Source organism: Gigantopelta aegis, chromosome 6 (assembly GCF_016097555.1).
Source record: "Gigantopelta aegis isolate Gae_Host chromosome 6, Gae_host_genome, whole genome shotgun sequence".
NCBI classification, from domain to species: domain Eukaryota; kingdom Metazoa; phylum Mollusca; class Gastropoda; order Neomphalida; family Peltospiridae; genus Gigantopelta; species Gigantopelta aegis.
This window is the reverse complement of record NC_054704.1, coordinates 45,845,413-45,863,092: the sequence shown is the minus strand read 5'-3', so window position 1 is coordinate 45,863,092 and position 17,680 is coordinate 45,845,413. Positions and strand designations below refer to the sequence as shown.

The 17,680-nt window shown below is 36.3% G+C and overlaps 1 protein-coding gene across 1 annotated transcript in view; it reads right to left on the bottom strand.

Annotated features, from left to right (window-relative positions):
• Nucleotides 1-15,703, bottom strand: part of LOC121376006 (glycine receptor subunit alpha-3-like) — an 83,029-nt gene extending 67,326 nt beyond the window's left edge. The window contains exon 1 of the mRNA XM_041503761.1: nucleotides 15,200-15,703. The gene's annotated coding sequence lies outside the window, so the exon portion shown is untranslated. The remainder of the gene's footprint in view (nucleotides 1-15,199) is intronic.
• Between the last annotated feature and the right edge of the window lie 1,977 nt (nucleotides 15,704-17,680).

Below are 17,680 nucleotides of genomic sequence, written 5' to 3'. Positions count from 1 at the left end.
CATCGGCTATTGGGTGTCAAATATTTTGTAATCTTGACATACAGTCTTAGAGAGGAAACTCGCCACATGTTTCCATTAGTAGCAAGGAATCTTTTATATGCACCATCGCACATACTGGAACGTGAAATAGTCGAATGGGCTCACAGACGGAGATCGATCCTAGACCGATCGCGCATCAAGCGAACGCTTTACCACTGGGCTACGTCTCGCTCACAGGTCGATGAAATCGCGCGTTTTCAAGAATTTTTACAGAAGGGGTCTAGACTATGGTGAGCTACGTTTCTAGAGGAGGTCGAGTCATGCTTCACCGGGAAACATAATTGTAAAAAGCAAGTTCTCTTTGAGTAGGGTGGTTCACACACACACACATACACACACCGAACCCACCACTACACCTGCGATGGTTTTATTAAACGACTGAACCCGTTAATGTTTTCCAGTCCTTGGTATGTGCTGTTCTGTTATCTGTAAAACCGTCATACAAAGGAAGTGGCAGGACGTAGCCCAGTGGTAAAGCGCTAGCTTGATGCGCGGTCGGTCTAGGGTCGATCCCCTGTCGTGGTCTATTTCTCGTTCCTGTCATTGCAACACGACTGGTATATCAAAGTCTGTGGTATGTGCTGTTCTGTTATCTGTAAAACCGTCATACAAAGGAAGTGGCAGGACGTAGCCCAGTGGTAAAGCGCTAGCTTGATGCGCGGTCGGTCTAGGGTCGATCCCCTGTCGTGGTCTATTTCTCGTTCCTGTCATTGCAACACGACTGGTATATCAAAGTCTGTGGTATGTGCTGTTCTGTTATCTGTAAAACCGTCATACAAAGGAAGTGGCAGGACGTAGCCCAGTGGTAAAGCGCTAGCTTGATGCGCGGTCGGTCTAGGGTCGATCCCCTGTCGTGGTCTATTTCTCGTTCCTGTCATTGCAACACGACTGGTATATCAAAGTCTGTGGTATGTGCTGTTCTGTCTGTGGTAAAGTGCTGATAAAGAAAAACATGTAACTGGTTTCCTTTGGAGACTACGAGTTAAAATCACTATGTGGTATGTGCTATTCTGTCTATGGGATGGTGCATATAAAAGATCCCTTGCTGCTAATCGAAAAGAGTAGGCCATGGCGACAGCGGGTTTCTCCCTCAATATCTGTGTGGTCCTTAACCATATGTCCGACGCCATATAACCGTAAATAAAATGTGTTGTCCGCGTCGTTAAATAAACCATTTCCTTACTTCCTTATTAATGGCCAGTTAACAAAACGAAAAGAAAATAAACCTCTTTTGAACCAAGTGTGGTTTCAGACAAATCATTAAGAAAGAAAGACATGTTTTATTTAACGACGCACTCAACACATTTTATTTACGGTTATGTGGCATCAAGCGAGCGCTTTACCACTGGGCTACGTCCCGCCCCCTGACAAATCATTACAGGGTGTATACTACCAAATCAAATCCCATAGACGACAATAGTAACATATGTGGCTAAAACTCCTACCTGCAGCGTATCAATCGACATAAACGCCACAGATATAAATACTACCACCCCTCACCCTTAAAGTGAATCAGAAAAAAATGGGGGTCAAACTGCTCGTTTCTGAGATAACGGGTAGCGTCTATGACTACCCTAATTCCGCACAAAATTCAGGTATTTTTTTAACAGGTACCTCATACATGTTTCAAGCACAAGGCTACTTGACACATTAGTACTAGATGAAATAAAATTGCATCTTTTTTTAACCCAGATGAAATTATTATTTTTACAACCAACACACTCACATTTATAATCAATCACAGGACTTGTGGTGTTCACTTCTCTATCAAAAGTTCGGTGCACCTCGAACTTTGACCCAGCCGGAAGTTATTTGGTTTAGTACTACCTATACTGATAACATACATTTTTCAAAACGTGTCCAGCTATGTGTCTTTATGACAACCAGGGTCTGGTGTATTCTGACATAAACTGACAACCTCACTGAAACTGTTGTTTCTACAGTGCAATCTAATATAATGTACACCTCAAAAGGCACATAATATTTTATTGCACACAGTTTTGTACAAATGCAATATGTTATATTAAACAACAAATTTTTTAAAAATAAAACTCCTGAAGATATTTACTTTCAGTTGGGAGTGTGTACTCAGGTATCTATGTAGAGACAACAAAGATATTTAGAGTACCTCTACCCCTTTAAAGAATTCCATTAAAACACATGTACTTGATTGACCCCTAGATTATGAAGACCTTAACAGGCACATCAAAGAAATTTCAGTATTAAAAAAATGCACTGTCTGAGGAAGGAAACACCAACATGACTGTACCTGTATGAAATAATGACTTAATGTCCTGAACATTAGTGTTGGGAGGAAATCCTGTATGCTGGGTGTGGGTGTCTTCAAGTTACCAGGTGTGGGAATTTTAAATCCACCGGCCATGCTAATTTTCATAATGAATCATCAAAACCATTGCCAGCCACCAATATTCCTGACTGTATTTTATTTATAGCCTACTGTAGTTGGAGGTTTTAATAGTTGTGTTATTTGGAATTATCATGCAGCTTTCATACATTTATTTTTTATTAATTACTGAAAAAAAGCTATTTTTAAATGACAAAATTATCTGAACATCTATTTTCTTGCACCTCATTGTTATGTATAAATAAGAACAGAAAGCGAAATAGTGACAATAATTTTACTTATGTTTTTGGTAAAGTTTTTCTTCAAATTTACTTTAAATTTTGCATAAAACTACAAATTTGTCTAAAATATACCTTAGCACCCTATAAATATCTCAAAATGACAATAAAAATCAAGTTCTTTACAAATTTGAGTTTTCAGAATTTCATACATGAAAAATTAACTATGTTAATGGAAACTAAAGACATTAACCCACTATTGGCACATGCTATTTTTAATATAAAAATAAATTGCTATTAAAATCTTAGTTCAGATTGCCTATATATATAATACCATATTTAAGAGCAGTTGTATATGGCAAGTCAAATACCATGTAAAAAGAAATTATTGAAATCTTTACAGTATGAATTATAGGCCAAAACCAACTTTTCCTCAGTGCTAACTTTGATTCAAACTCCATTCAGAGCCATGTACAGAGATTATTATCAAGGTCAAGGTCATTGTGATCTTGCATGGTCGAGTGATTACTAATTAATCAACCAGTATAATTTAATTAAATAAAATGACAAAATCATAATCTTTTTTATTTTGCACTGAATATGTGCTATAGGGTGCATACTACCAAATCAAATCCCATAGACGACAATAGTAACATATGTGGCTAAAACTCCTACCTGCAGCGTATCAATCGACATAAACGCCACGGATATAAATACTACCACCCCTCACACTTAAAGTGAATCAGAAAAAATGGGGGGGGGGGGGGGGTCTAGCTGCTCGTTTCTGAGATAACGGGTAGCATCTATGACTACCCTAGTTCCGCACAAAATTCGAGTACTTTTTTTACAGGTACCCCATACATGTTTCAAGCATAAGGCTACTTGACACATTGGTACTAGATGAAATAAAATTGCATATTTTTTAACCCAGATGAAACTATTATTTTTTTACAACCTACACACTCACATTTATAACCAATCACAGGACTTGTGGTGTTCACTTCTCTATCAAAAGTTCGGTGCACCTCGATCTTTGACCCAGCCGGAAGTTATTTGGTTTAGTACTACCTACTACCAATAAATGATCTAAGAGAACCGAGTCAGCTAACCACAGGACAGTTAAGTAATTCCCCGAGGCGCCTTTTAATTGCTATCGCCCGAGGTTAAAGCCATCAATACTTGTAAATAATTAATTTCTGAATGTTCAAATAATGCAATTATTAAATACACCCAACCATGTTACAATCAATGCAAATATTCAATACCGACAATGTATAAGCATTGCATAATTTAGGCAAATATTTATTTACATGTTTCAATAAATGAGAGCCCGTTAAACTTTTAATCATGGTTCTATATGAACATGTTCTGTAAACATATCAATAAATGATAAGCGGATAACCACTTACAAGTGTCTGGCATGTTAAACGAAGATTATTGAAATCTTATCTTACGTAATTACGTAAACACGAGTGTCTGTGATCCATGGAAGAGATCAGAATGGCAAACAACTAAACGATTCAGTGGGGTGCTAAAGTTTATTTTGTTTAAGGACGTCACTAGAGCACATATATTTATTAATTTGTCTAAACGACAAAATCGTTATCCGAGATAAAGACTATATCTCTGTTCAATGTAGAGTCCAATAGGCGTTTGGCAAAATAGTGACAAGGTTCACAGATCTCTATCTATAGTCCGTCTTATAGGGAACGCCTTTTTTCATACTATGGAATTTAGTATAAGTTATTTATGTTCCAGTTGATTGATTTATAAATTGCACACAAAAAAAAAAGTTTTTGTTATTTCCAAAACACTTTTACTTTTCTTCTTACGTCAAACCAAACTGAAATTATTTTAAAAAAAACAAAAAACCATGTTTATAGCATTATGGAACGGACTATAGTGCTTTGTCTATAGGAGGACAGCCACTCCCGCGGAGATCCTCTACTGGGCAATACATCCAACCTGCACCACCACAAAGAGGACTGCCACTAGCACAGGACAGAGCTCATTGGAATAAATATAGCTGTGGTGACATGCACTCACGACTCACTGTCAAAACAGTGATGATATCAGGTGATCGCGAAAGCTGTCAAGTCCGTCACCGGTTATTGGATGTCAAACACTGAGTAATTCTGACATGAAGGCCCAAGTCATCAGAGGAATCCTAAACAATTTCTAGTATGAGGAAACGATCTTTTATACGCACTTTCCCACAGACATTGTAGTACATACCACGGCCTTTTACATACCAGTCGTGGGGCACAGGTTGGGACGGGGGGGAAACAATAAGAGAATGGGTCCACCGAGGGGGTTCCTTCTTCCGACCCAAGCACTTGGGTCGAGTGCTTTACTAACTGAGATTGATTCCGTCTCCGCCGTGGGACCGTTAGTGGACACATTCACTGATAGGGGGGAGTCCTTCCAAATCAGTGCACCACGACTTGTATATCACAGGTTGTGCTGTCCTGTCAGTGGATATGTGCAAATAAAATATCCTTTGCTACGAAAGGAAATATTTAGCTAGTTGCCTCTAAGACTATATGCCTGAATTCTATTTCTCGTTCTAGCCAGTGCACCACGACTGGTATATCAAAGGCGGTGGTATGTGCTGTCTTGTCTGTGGGACGGTGCATATAAAAGATACCTTGCTATTAACATGTAGCGAGTTTTCTTTCCGTTGACTATATGTCATGATTACTCAATGTTTGACATCCAATAGCCGATGAATTAAAAAAAATCAATATGCTCTAGTGGTGTCGTTAAACAAAACAAATTTTAACTTTATATGTCAGTTGCAAAATGTTTCACATCCAATAGCCGATGATTAAAAAAATCAATATGCTCTAGTGGTGTCGTTAAACAAAACAAATTTTTAACTTTATATGTCAGAATTACCAAATGTTTCACATCCAATATCCGATGATTAATAGATCAATGTGCTCTCGTGGTATTGTTAAACAAACGAAGCTAACTAACTAACTAACTAACCGTCATGGGACAGAATCGCATTAGTCCACAGCTTCGGTCTAAGACAAGGAGGCGACGGTCTCATATATATATATATATATGGATTACGTCAAGCTTGCTCTTTACAAAGAAAACAAAACTGCCATTTAAAGTCAAACGAAGTCTATTTAAATCGTATTAATTTAGTCTTCCTGTTTGTATCTCTTTTCTGTAGTCAATTAACTGATTAGTCTGTCAGAAAAAGCCTGTAAGCCACTCACCCGTCTACTCAATTTTTAATTTTATCGCTGTGAAATGAAGCACAACACTTTTGTGTAATGTTGTCCGTTGATATATTTAGTTACAGATCTCAGGGGAATAACTATATAGCAAAGTCGTAGCAGTGGCATTCAGCTGGTTGCTTCTGTTATTTTTCTCTGGAGATAAAAAAAAACTGTGGTAGGAAACCTTGATACAAAGGTTTTCTTTATGAAGTTGGGACGACTCGTGTAACCTTGGTTATCAATATTTAGAATGGCAGTCCTTCGAAATAAACAGGAATTATATTTCATTGTGAGAAGTGGAAGTCCTCTTAAATGCGAAGTACCTGAAAGTGATAGATTTATCGAAGCAGTCGTGGCCTCACTAAAACATGATTTGACTTTGGCTTGTGCAAAGATACGATTTTAACATATTGTAGCTGTTTTGTCATTCAGATTTATCAGAATGAATGAATGAATGATAAAAATTCAAGAGTACAGATTTATCAGTTGCATTCGTATTTCTGTTTAGAAACAATGTCTGAGGTGGGGTAGGCATAACCTCTAGTGGGAGGATGAAGCCTTAAGTTTTATCTTTATTTATACAGAGCAGGACAAACACGTACATTTTTGTCTTCGATGGGAGACAGGCAATGTTATGTGTTATGTATCTGCATGAATGAGCATTGCTATTAATCGATAGTAGTTAAAGCGGTTTTTTTTCTCTATCACAAACCCTCGTCCTAGCCAATGCACCACAACTGGTATATCAAAGGCCGTGGTATGTGTTAACCTGTCTTGTGCGATGGTGCATATACAAGATCCTTTGCTACTAATGGCTAAGATTATAAGTCAAAATTACCAATGGTGTGACATTCAATAGCCGATTATTAATAAATCAATGTGCTCTAGTGGCGTCGTTAAACAAACAAAACAAACTTTACTATCACAAACCCGTTATCATTTATAGATCTACTGGACAGTCAGTATATCCGAGTCGCATATAGGCATCAGAATACGTTACATCGTCATCATCTTTCATTTCCGGTTCTGTTACAACATAATATGGCGTCATATATTCTGACATATCGTAAAGCATTCACCGGCGGGGTCCGTTTCTGATTTCCGTCTAGAGTTAGACATTAGGAAGTGGTAATAGGACGTTATTGATGTAAAATACCATAGTCCTTATTGGCAATCTTTTATTGCGTTTACTGACATTTGTATTTCATATTAAGATTTGGTATACGGTGTTACTGATATTTTTACGACATGACGTAAAACGACTTTTTTTTTTTTTTTTTGGTCTTCTCGCGTTTCTCATTTTCTCACAGCGTCACGTAGGATGTTAGGTAATATGTGGTTGGTATTTAAAAAATGTATTATCGTTCGTAATTACGTTTCGATATTGTCGGTTAACTCAGTTATTGGGATCGTTACACAATACGACCATTCTATTATTGCGACATTACAGTTTTATCAATTTCGGTCAGATTATTTTGCTGTGCTCGATATTTTAATTAAACATCAGAACCTCGGCCTGCCTTTTGATTGTATTGAAGGTAGGCGAAGAGCCAGCCGAGACGCCAAATTATTGATCAGGAACAAGTTGATTGGTCTTTGTTCGAGAACGGTGTTCTTTTGGGCACAATACCAAATAATTAGTCCCGGATTATTTTCACCGACCGTCAAGTTTTTGAGAGCAACTACCGGCCTCGGTGGCGCAGTGGTTAAGCCATCAGACTAAAGGCTGGTAGGTACAGGGTTCGTAGCCCAGTACCGGCTCCAACCCAGAGCGAGTTCTTAAGGGACCAGTGGGTAGGTGTAAGGCCACTACAACCCTCTTCTATCTCACTAACCACCAACTAACAACTAACCCACTGTCTAGAACAGACAGCTCAGATAGCAGAGGTGTATTGTTATGGCTGGTAGAGCTTGTTAGTTGTTACAGCAGCGAGAACGTTAATATACTTTTAAAATTGTTAAAGATTGACAATGGGTAATAAAGAGAATAACCAACTCACTACGAGGAATTACGGATTATCTGTCCCTCGTGAATTAATGCTGTAAAACACTCGCCAGAGGCTCGGGTTTACAACATTAATTCACTCGGGACAGATAATCCGTAATTCCTCGTAGCTCGTTAGTTATTCTCTAAATATATATTACTACTCAAAAGAATTTAAGGGTCAGACGATATTTTGGACATTATTTTCTGAATGTCAATTATATTAGCTAGACCATAATGTCACGCATGGTATTGTTCCATTTTGACAAAAGTGGGTCTAAGCAACCCATAAATGAATTAAAATCCACTGTCATTGACACTGTCGACTAGTTCTAATGGCGAAAACATGCTTACATTTGCACGTAAATTAGGGCGAAAGCGAAAGGTCTGCTAAGTGCCCATAACTTGCTTTTTCACAAAGCGATTCATTTGCACGCTTTGCATGTGTATTCCATGTTCCCAATGCTGAATTTCCGTATAATTGGAGCTTGCGTTCGTGTACGGTGCATACTCCAAATTCGACAATGGTACATCGTCAACTGACTATCGAAGATCGAGGAAGGGCTATTGCTTGGCTTCAGGATGGCAATACGCAAAGAAATGTTGCTCTGAGACTTGGTGTCAGTCAGAGTGTCGTTGGCCGACTGTGACAACGGCACCAAGCAACGAATTCTGTTCGAAATCGAAACCCACCCTCTGCACTAAGTGGTTGCCAAATACCTGTATATCTAATGAGCGAAAGCGAGTTACATACTTTTGGAAACCACGAGTTTAAGATAAATCGTCTACAACTGGTACGGATGTATTTTTCTATTTCTTACACACCCTGAAAAAGTAATTTCTTAATATATATAGTTTAATGGACAAATACGAAACAAACAGGCTTAATATTAGGTTAAATGTTTGTACATTAATGACTTCATAGAAACCACTGATGTACTAAAATGACATCAGGCGTTTACGGTTACTATGGGAAACTTGGGTTTTGTAATCCTGGAACAAACTATCAGAAACATCAGAAGTGATCTCCAACATGTTGGAGACGAAACTGATCTACAACGGGTCATCTCTTTTACGGCTGTCTAAAAAATGCCAGTCTCAATACTCCCCCCGTGAAAATTTTGAAACTCGGGACGCCTGTAGCTGCATTCCGAGCCTAGATAACTTTCGCTGGAGAAAAACGCAGCTCGCGTGTGGCTATGGAACAATGCAATGACGTATTAAATACGAAACTAGAAACGTAATGCCTGAAAACGGATTTTATTGAATTGTACTATTTTGTTATATAATAATTAACATAATACTATACTCACGCAGGGGCGTAGCCAGAATTTCTTTAGCATTATGCACGCCGAAGGACACCTGTAGCGTAGATGCATTCCGAGCCTTTTCTGAGGCATTTTTTTCGAGTCAATTATAAGAGGATATTTTATAGAACAATTACAGACAGCCTCGACATATTCCCGGATTTGTTTTGCATTACGCACATGGATTCTGAATCAGATTTAATCGTTGATAGTTAATTATAAAGAAAATTTAACAGTTAATTATAAAGGAAATCTAACAGTTAATTATAATGGAAATTTGATATACATATTACAAGTAAGTCAAAACCCATTTATTTTATCCCGCGGTATTATTCACTTTTCGCTAAAACTGGTGACCATGGTAACCCTTCATGAAATGCTTATTTACTCTTAAAATTATCATTATCTTGGTTGGCTAAACATATTCATTTCGTTGGGATGAATCTGGATAACAATATCAGGCACGGCGGAAGCAAGCAAGTAGACATTGGAGAGGTGACTGAGATTGAGGGCGCAAAGCAAAGTTTATAGGGGGTTCGGGGGTACGCTCTTGTGAAATTTGTTGATAACTAGATGTCTTGAAATGCAATTTCCTGCATTCTATAAATAAAATTCATATCTGCCTTAAGATTTACTACCAATAGTATTTTTGATCCAACACACCCCTCCCCCCCCCCCCCCCCATGTTCCGCCGTTCCTGAACATTAATATTAGCATTACTGCCAAACATCTATATAGAGTTACAAACGAATTAACATTGTGGGTAAAATGATTGAAATACATGGTGAAAAGGTTTCAGGTAAGTTAATTTTGCCCAAATTTATCTATCTTTTTGACCGAATTTGAGAATTTGCTCCGGCCCTGGGGGGGGGGGGGGGGGGGGGCAGTTACCCTGACCCCCTGCCCAGTATGCTAATGCTGTGTATGGCTCTACGATTCACAAGGGACGTGTTTCTAACAACCTCAGCACCTTTGTTTAACTAGCAGCTTTTATCTGGTGAAAGTCTAGATAATTAGAGAAGAAACCCGCTAACGCAGCAAATACTACTAGCAGTAATAAGCGGTACAGCTCTCCACAGACACAACAGCACATAGTAAGCCCTTTGGTTTGCCAATTGTATGGCACTGGTTGGAATAGGAAAGCAAGAACCAGTTACAGCTTATGAGTTACACGCAATTACACAATGGTGGTAGAACTATGCAAAATAAGTATACAATCATGTCCTGCTTAATAACCCTAAATAGAGAAATGTGCACTTTTTCATTATGTTTTTTGTGTTTTTTTAAATCTTGGACCAACCAATTATCACTTTGTATTCTTTTTTCATTTGTTTGTTTTTGTTTTTGTTGTTGCTGTCATTGTTGTTGTTGTTGTTGTTGTTGTTTTATTATTAATTCGGTAAATAGACTGTCAAAGCTGGCCTTAAAGGGACCCGTGAAACTTAAAAACTAAATTCAGTTAATCTACAAACCTGTAACACATTTGAATAAAGTTACAATTGAATAAAACATGAGTCTTTGACTTTGAAATGGTGAAATACCCTCTAAAAATAAGACTAAAATTGGACTCCATAGCTGTTACTCCTCAGACGCACGTGCGTTTTCAAAAATATGAGAAATGCATTTTGTGATATTAAAAGCACTAGGATGACCAAAACCACTTCGAATGTACGGAAATAGATAATCTAAACAATAAAATCTAAGTAAAGTATTATTTCAGTTATCAAAACACGGCTCTAATAGTAAAAAATATGCCTTGGTGTTTAAAAACTAGGGTATGTCCCTTTAAATGTTCATAAGACATAGATAATTTTAATATTGGAACAAAAATCCATTGATTCAAACTGACTAATTTCGATTAAAGAAAACTGAATTAATATTGTGTTTCTTTTGTTGTTCAGTATATATAAAATACCAATAACGTCTGTCGTTCACTTGTGGAGTTCTTATACACTGGGGCAAACAAGGTAGTTCTAGCCAAGGACATATGATACACAAAATAATGAAGAAAGATATTAAAAATGCAACATAAATAGCAACAATCTGTAAAAGATCGAATATGTTAACAGCTGTGGTCGTTTATGGGTTTTTTTCAATTATTAATTATTAATAGATATAATGGCATTCTGTGGTTACATGTGAGATAAAGAAAAACAGCAATTAAGCAACAAAAAAATCGATGTGTGAAGGAAAACCTGTAAGACAATTATATAGGGTGCATTCCACAAAATCAAATCCCATAAACGTCAATAGTAGCATGTGTGTGGCTAAAACTGATACTACAGTTTGTTTTGTTTAACGACTCCACTAGAGCACATTGATTAATTAATCATTGGCTATTGGATGTCAAGCATTTGGTGATTATGACACGTATTCTTCAGAGGAAACCCGCTGCAGTTTTCCATTAGCAGCAAGGGATGTTTTATATGCACAGACAAGAAAGCATATATCACGGCCTTTGTCGAGTTGTGGTGCACTGGTTGAAACGAGGAAAAAACCCAATCAGTTGAATGGATCCACCAAGGTGGTTCGTTCCTGCAACGCTCAACCGACTGAGCTAAATCTGGCCCCTCTAACACATCAATAAATATATACCCCATTGTTATAATTACTACAACCCATCATCCTTAAAATAAACTAGAAACAAAAATGAGGTGTTAAGCATCCAGTCTGGGATTGCATGTAATCACTGGTTCCAGAGATTTATTGTGATATGAAAACTTTTAAAATAATATTTTTAAAATGCCACAAACACAGGGACATAACAAACAAACATATATATATATATATATATATATATAATATATTGATTTAAAGTTAAAGTTTTCTTTTGTGTAACGACACCGTTAGAGCACACTGATTTATTAATCGTAGGCTACTAGATGTCAAACATTTGGCAATTTTGACAGTCTTAGAGGGGAAACCCGCTTCATTTTTCTATTAATAACAAGGGGTCTTTTATATGCGACACCCCATAGACTGGATAGTATATACCACGGACTTTGAGATACCAATTGTGGTGCACTGCCTTGAACTTGAAATAGCCCAATTAGCCCATCGATAGGGATCGATTCTTGACCGATCACGCATGGGGCGAGCGTTTTACTACTGGGCTATGTCTCGTACCAATTATTGATTTAGTATATATACTACATCTGTTGCGGGCACTAAGTGCATCATCGTCTGTCATTGATAGAATCAGATTGTTATGTATAATAGTCTTGAAATGGTATCACCTGAATAAATAATGAAACTAGCAGTTGACATTTACATACCTAATATTTAGGATGTACTCAAGAAGACACTTTGTTATTACATGATTAAATATAAGTAAACAAATGAGGGGTTGGGGGGCATCGATTTTCTGTGGGTTGGTAGGTTGGTTGGTTGTTTAGATTTGAAGGAGTATTAAACTGCACTAAGTAATAAAACGAAAAGAAAACTAATATATCAACAACTAATGGCATTGGCTGTACCATTTGAATTACAAAAACCATCAGGAGATATGTTTTTTAAATAGCGTTTAAGTCATTAACTACAACAAACTCAGTTGTAAGACAATCCTTGCAACAATTGTTAAAAACATTAACTCTAATTGATTTGAGTTTTTACATCTCTCTCTCTCTCTCTCTCTCTCTCTCTCTCTCTCTCTCTCTCTCTCTCTCTCTCTCTCTCTCTCTCTCTCTCTCTCTCTCTCTCTCTTTCTCTCTCTCTCTCTCTCTCTCTCTCTCTCTCTCTCTCTATATATATATATATATATATATATATATATATATATATAGACATAGACATAGACATACATACATATATATATATATATATATATATATATATATATATCGAAATAGAAAAAAGAGAATATAAAATAATGCAGTATGCAGACGATACAGCTATAACATTCGATGGGACAGAAGCTTCACTAAGGAACACATTAAATTTAATAGATCAATTGTCTAAATTCTCAGGATTGAAACCAAATATTGAAAAAACTATTGCTATTTGGATCTGATCAAATTCAAATAATACTCATAATCTATGTAAAGATAAAATCTTAAAATTGTCACAAAAGAATTTTACCTTCTTGGGAATTAAATTTAGTGTCCAGTTAAATCAAATTGTACAATTAAATTATACTGACAAAATTGAAGAGATTTCAAAGTTACTGAATACCTGGTCTAAACGTCATCTTACTATGCTGGGTAGAATTACCGTTGTCATGGACAAGATGCATTATGGTATCATATCCTTAGATGTTACCTCCCAAACAAAAATATTTTATTTACTAATATAGGAGATGATTACCATAAACTGTGTGGGAAAAAAATTACAAATATGTTCTGGAAACAGGTATTCAATATACTAGCATTATTCAAAAAGAAAGTGGAACTTAACGAAAATAATGTAAGTTCTGAACCACTGTGGTTCAACGCCCTAATTAAAATTGGTACCAAAACTGTTTATTATCAGAATTGGAATATAATAGGTATAACAAACGTACATGATATGTATGACCCAGATGGCAACTTATATAAATATGATGGATTTTGTGAATTTTATGGCTTTCATCCACCATTTACTACATTTGAAGGGCTAAAGGCTGCAATATTATATACATGGCCATTTTTATCCACCTTCAGCTGACCTTCTATTTTGGCCAAGTATATAAATACCATAATACAAAATAAACAGGGGTCAAAACATATATATAACACCTATATAAAGTCGTCCTTTTCTCCACCAAAAATATATCTAAATGGGAAAGAGAATTAAATTTTGAACAAGAATACAATTGGTGGAAAAGTATCAACAGCAATGTGTTCAGTATATCTAAGGATACCAAATTAAGATGGTTCCAATATAGACTAATCCAAAGAATTCTCCCTACAAACAAGTTTCTCTATAATATTAAAGTGATAAGCAGCCCAAATTGTAGCTTCTGTAATGCGTCTATTGAAACATATACGCATTTATTTTTTGATTGTGTTCACGTCCAAAATTTAATTAAACAAGTCGAGCAATGGATAAAAGAATCGGCAGACATTATAGTTAGCTTCTCTCGTACCAGTTTTCTTCTTGGCCACTCAAAGAACAATATCATAATTGACATTATTGCTCTTTTGACAAAGCAATTTATATATAGTTCAAAATTTCTGAAGAAATCACTAGATATTAAAATATTAAAAATTCATATACATTCTTATTATATATTAGAAAAAAAAATGTATTCCAATAAAATCAAATATAATGAATTTATTAAAAGATGGAGTGTATACCATAAGTTGTTTGAATAAATATCTCTAGGTCATCCACCACTGACAGTATCTTAAGTATTTATTACCATATATATACATGTATAAAAAAAATTGAGTGTTTAGTACTGAGTGAGGTTCAATGACGTGTTGGCAAGAGGTTTGTTGTTTTATTTCATAGTATATTAATTTTGATCTGTGTATGTATGTATGTATAAAAAAATATATATATATATATACTGTGTGAAAATGTGACCAAAAATAAAAATAAAATATTCAAATGAAAAAACAAATATATATATATATATATATATATATATCGGTTCTGAACGAAAAACGAAAACGAAAGGATTTGAGGTAAGGAAAAGAAAACTTGCAACAGTCATTAGAGGATAAAGATAAATAATCGTATAAACGATTGAAAGAATTACTTGTTCCCAGTATAACTCGGATGTAAGACACAACCCTGAAACAAGTTATAAAAGATAAAAACAAAAAGAATAATAACATAAACAACTGATAACATCAGGTGTTTACTCATAAATTATTAAACGTCGGTATAGCCGAGATGTAAAACAAATCTTGTACCGCGTTCAAAGATAAAGATAACAAAAAGAACAAGAATAACAATATAAATATTTGAAAGCATCGAGTGTTTGCCCATCAATTATTAAATTTTAGTGTACACCGGAGTAAGATGTATTGTTATTCTGTGATTCAGTATAAGATATTGTTTAAAAACAAAACGAAATAAAACCCCACTAAGCATTAACTATTTAAAGAAGAAGTGAAGACTTTACTTACCAAGCTGAACAGGCGGTTTTGTATTGGTCTGATTGCGTCGAGCATCAACCGATATGGGAAAAAAGATGACATGAGATTATTAGCTCAACGGACGCAGCTGGCTACAGAAGAGAAAAACATGTTGGCAATTTCATCGATTGATCTGAGAAGAAGACCTCGCCAAATGGTTCTGAGGCGGCTCCCAATCCACGGTCTCTTCCTTCATTGTACATCCGTCCCTTGCTTCCCGCTCTTCGATTTTACCTCCCCTTGTTTCCTGCTCTTCGACCCGTCCGCCCCTAGCTTTCATAATATCCTTCTAATCCACCGTCTCTAACAGCACGCCACTCAGTACCACCGTCCCTTACAATATGCTAATGAGTCCTACCGCCCTTTTACAGTAGAGTTCAGTTCGGAACTTCTGGGTCGACGCCTGGGGTATCCTTATCACACTTAGTACATATCCTGATACACAATAATCACATACATACACACGTACATATATATCGTATACATCCCCTGTTATTTCGTTTGAAAGGAAAATAGTCAACAATAATCATATGTATCTGGGTTGCGTACTATTATCTATGCATGTAGATATGAACACAGCTAAACACCGAGAAAGGGAGATAGATAAAAGCTAACGCGGATCTATTTGCCCTCTCATCTGCAGTGTAAATGCAAACCGTTACCACTGGGATTTCGCGTAATTAAATATTGCTCCCAGCCTTCTATATTGCAACTGTTGCATATGACATGGGTTGAGTTTCGTATAATGAAATGATGATAGCCTGTTACACGGAGCATTTGTAGTTAACACTAGAAACGGTTTTGTTAAAAACCGTCTGCTGTTATTAGAGGAAGGTGAACGGTTGTAGGGAGGGGACGGGGTAGAAGAAACTGGAGAAGAAAAAGGATGTTTCATAAAAAGAAATAATAAGATATGTCTTTTAGTAGACTACTTATTTTGTAATGTTGAATCTTTAATGGACTCTTTGGTAGACATGCAATTTTAATGCAATAATGGTTTAGAAAATTCGGTTACAAATGTGCCACTTTCAAATTTCTTGATTGTATCTTAAGACGCAAAACATTTATAAATAATAGTTATTTTTATTGCATTTTATCAACACAAAAAAACCCAGCCTGTACTCTTTCATCTTTAGCATTATGTGATATATGTGTGTAGATATGGAGAACGTTTCATAAACTGCATGTCTGTGTATATCTGTCCGTGTATTAGAGTCACTGTGATTGCCTGCCGTCTACGACGAAACGCGGTTATGTCTCCCTCCACCACCCTCCATCACCATCCACTACCTTCCACCACCCTCCACCACCTTCCACCACCCTCCACCACCCTCCACCACAATATGTGTGCAATACGCTATATTCTGTATTAAAACACAAACATTTACACCTGTTATAAAATAGAACTTTATGTAATAACGACATGCCTCACAACCGTATGCCTTACAAACAAACACTTTGAAAAACTCTCATCTCTTTAAAGTACAAAAATAATAATAATGTTAAATAATTTTAATTGTTTTTTAAACATTGAAGAAACCCTAGATTCGCCCACGTAGAAATACGTAAAAACTGGCTCATGTGGCTCGTTTACCAGTTAGGGTAACGCTTTTAAATGTGTCCCATCGGCGTTGGCTGCAGACTGTTCTGACTGGCTGACAGAATGAATTAGTCCTTCACAAATATATTAAATCTGAGTGCGTGGACCTCGTAATCGTTGCAACCAGCCCGGTGTTCCTCTCCGGAAGCATTTGAACACAGCTTCCTGTAAAAAGGAAAACCTCTCGGAAAATGTATTTCCGCAGAAAGAAAAGAGGATGTTATTTCTTTGGAATTCAGCAAACAAATTTCTTTGGTCGTCTTTGTTTTTAGCTTATACATAATTAAGATGATGGTTTCTTTCCCTACGGAGTGGTGTGTTTTGTTGATTACGTTCTTCATTGAAATTACAGATATAATAACAGTGCTTACGGTTAACAGCTACTCGGCAGATGTGTGCAGACACTAAATCATGAATGTTTAATGATACCTAGACAAAAAGTGAAAATGTCTTGAAGGTTTTTTTTTCTTCGTTAAAGCCTGTGCTATTATTGTTAAGAATTTTCTTGTCTGTATTTCCGGTGCACTGTGGTTCTAATGCTTATATAAATAAATAGAAAATTTAGACAGCTGCTTTTCCTATACGACCGCTTGGTTTGTACCGGAATTTTAATAATACTTTGGTTGTGGGGTTTTCTTTAAAGTACATCGGGGAATCTGGCCTTTCCGAATTCTATGACCGATTACAAACTTCTGCATTTATTCTCTTCCTGTTAATATTTGAACATGTTTGGATCGGTACTGTCGGCTTACACTGTAAGCGATTATACGCTGAGAAATACAATTCCTGCTGCCAAATGTGAATAAATTAATGTATCAAATATTAAACTAAGCTTTATCTATGATGTTGGGGGGGTTTTGTGCTTCTTTTTT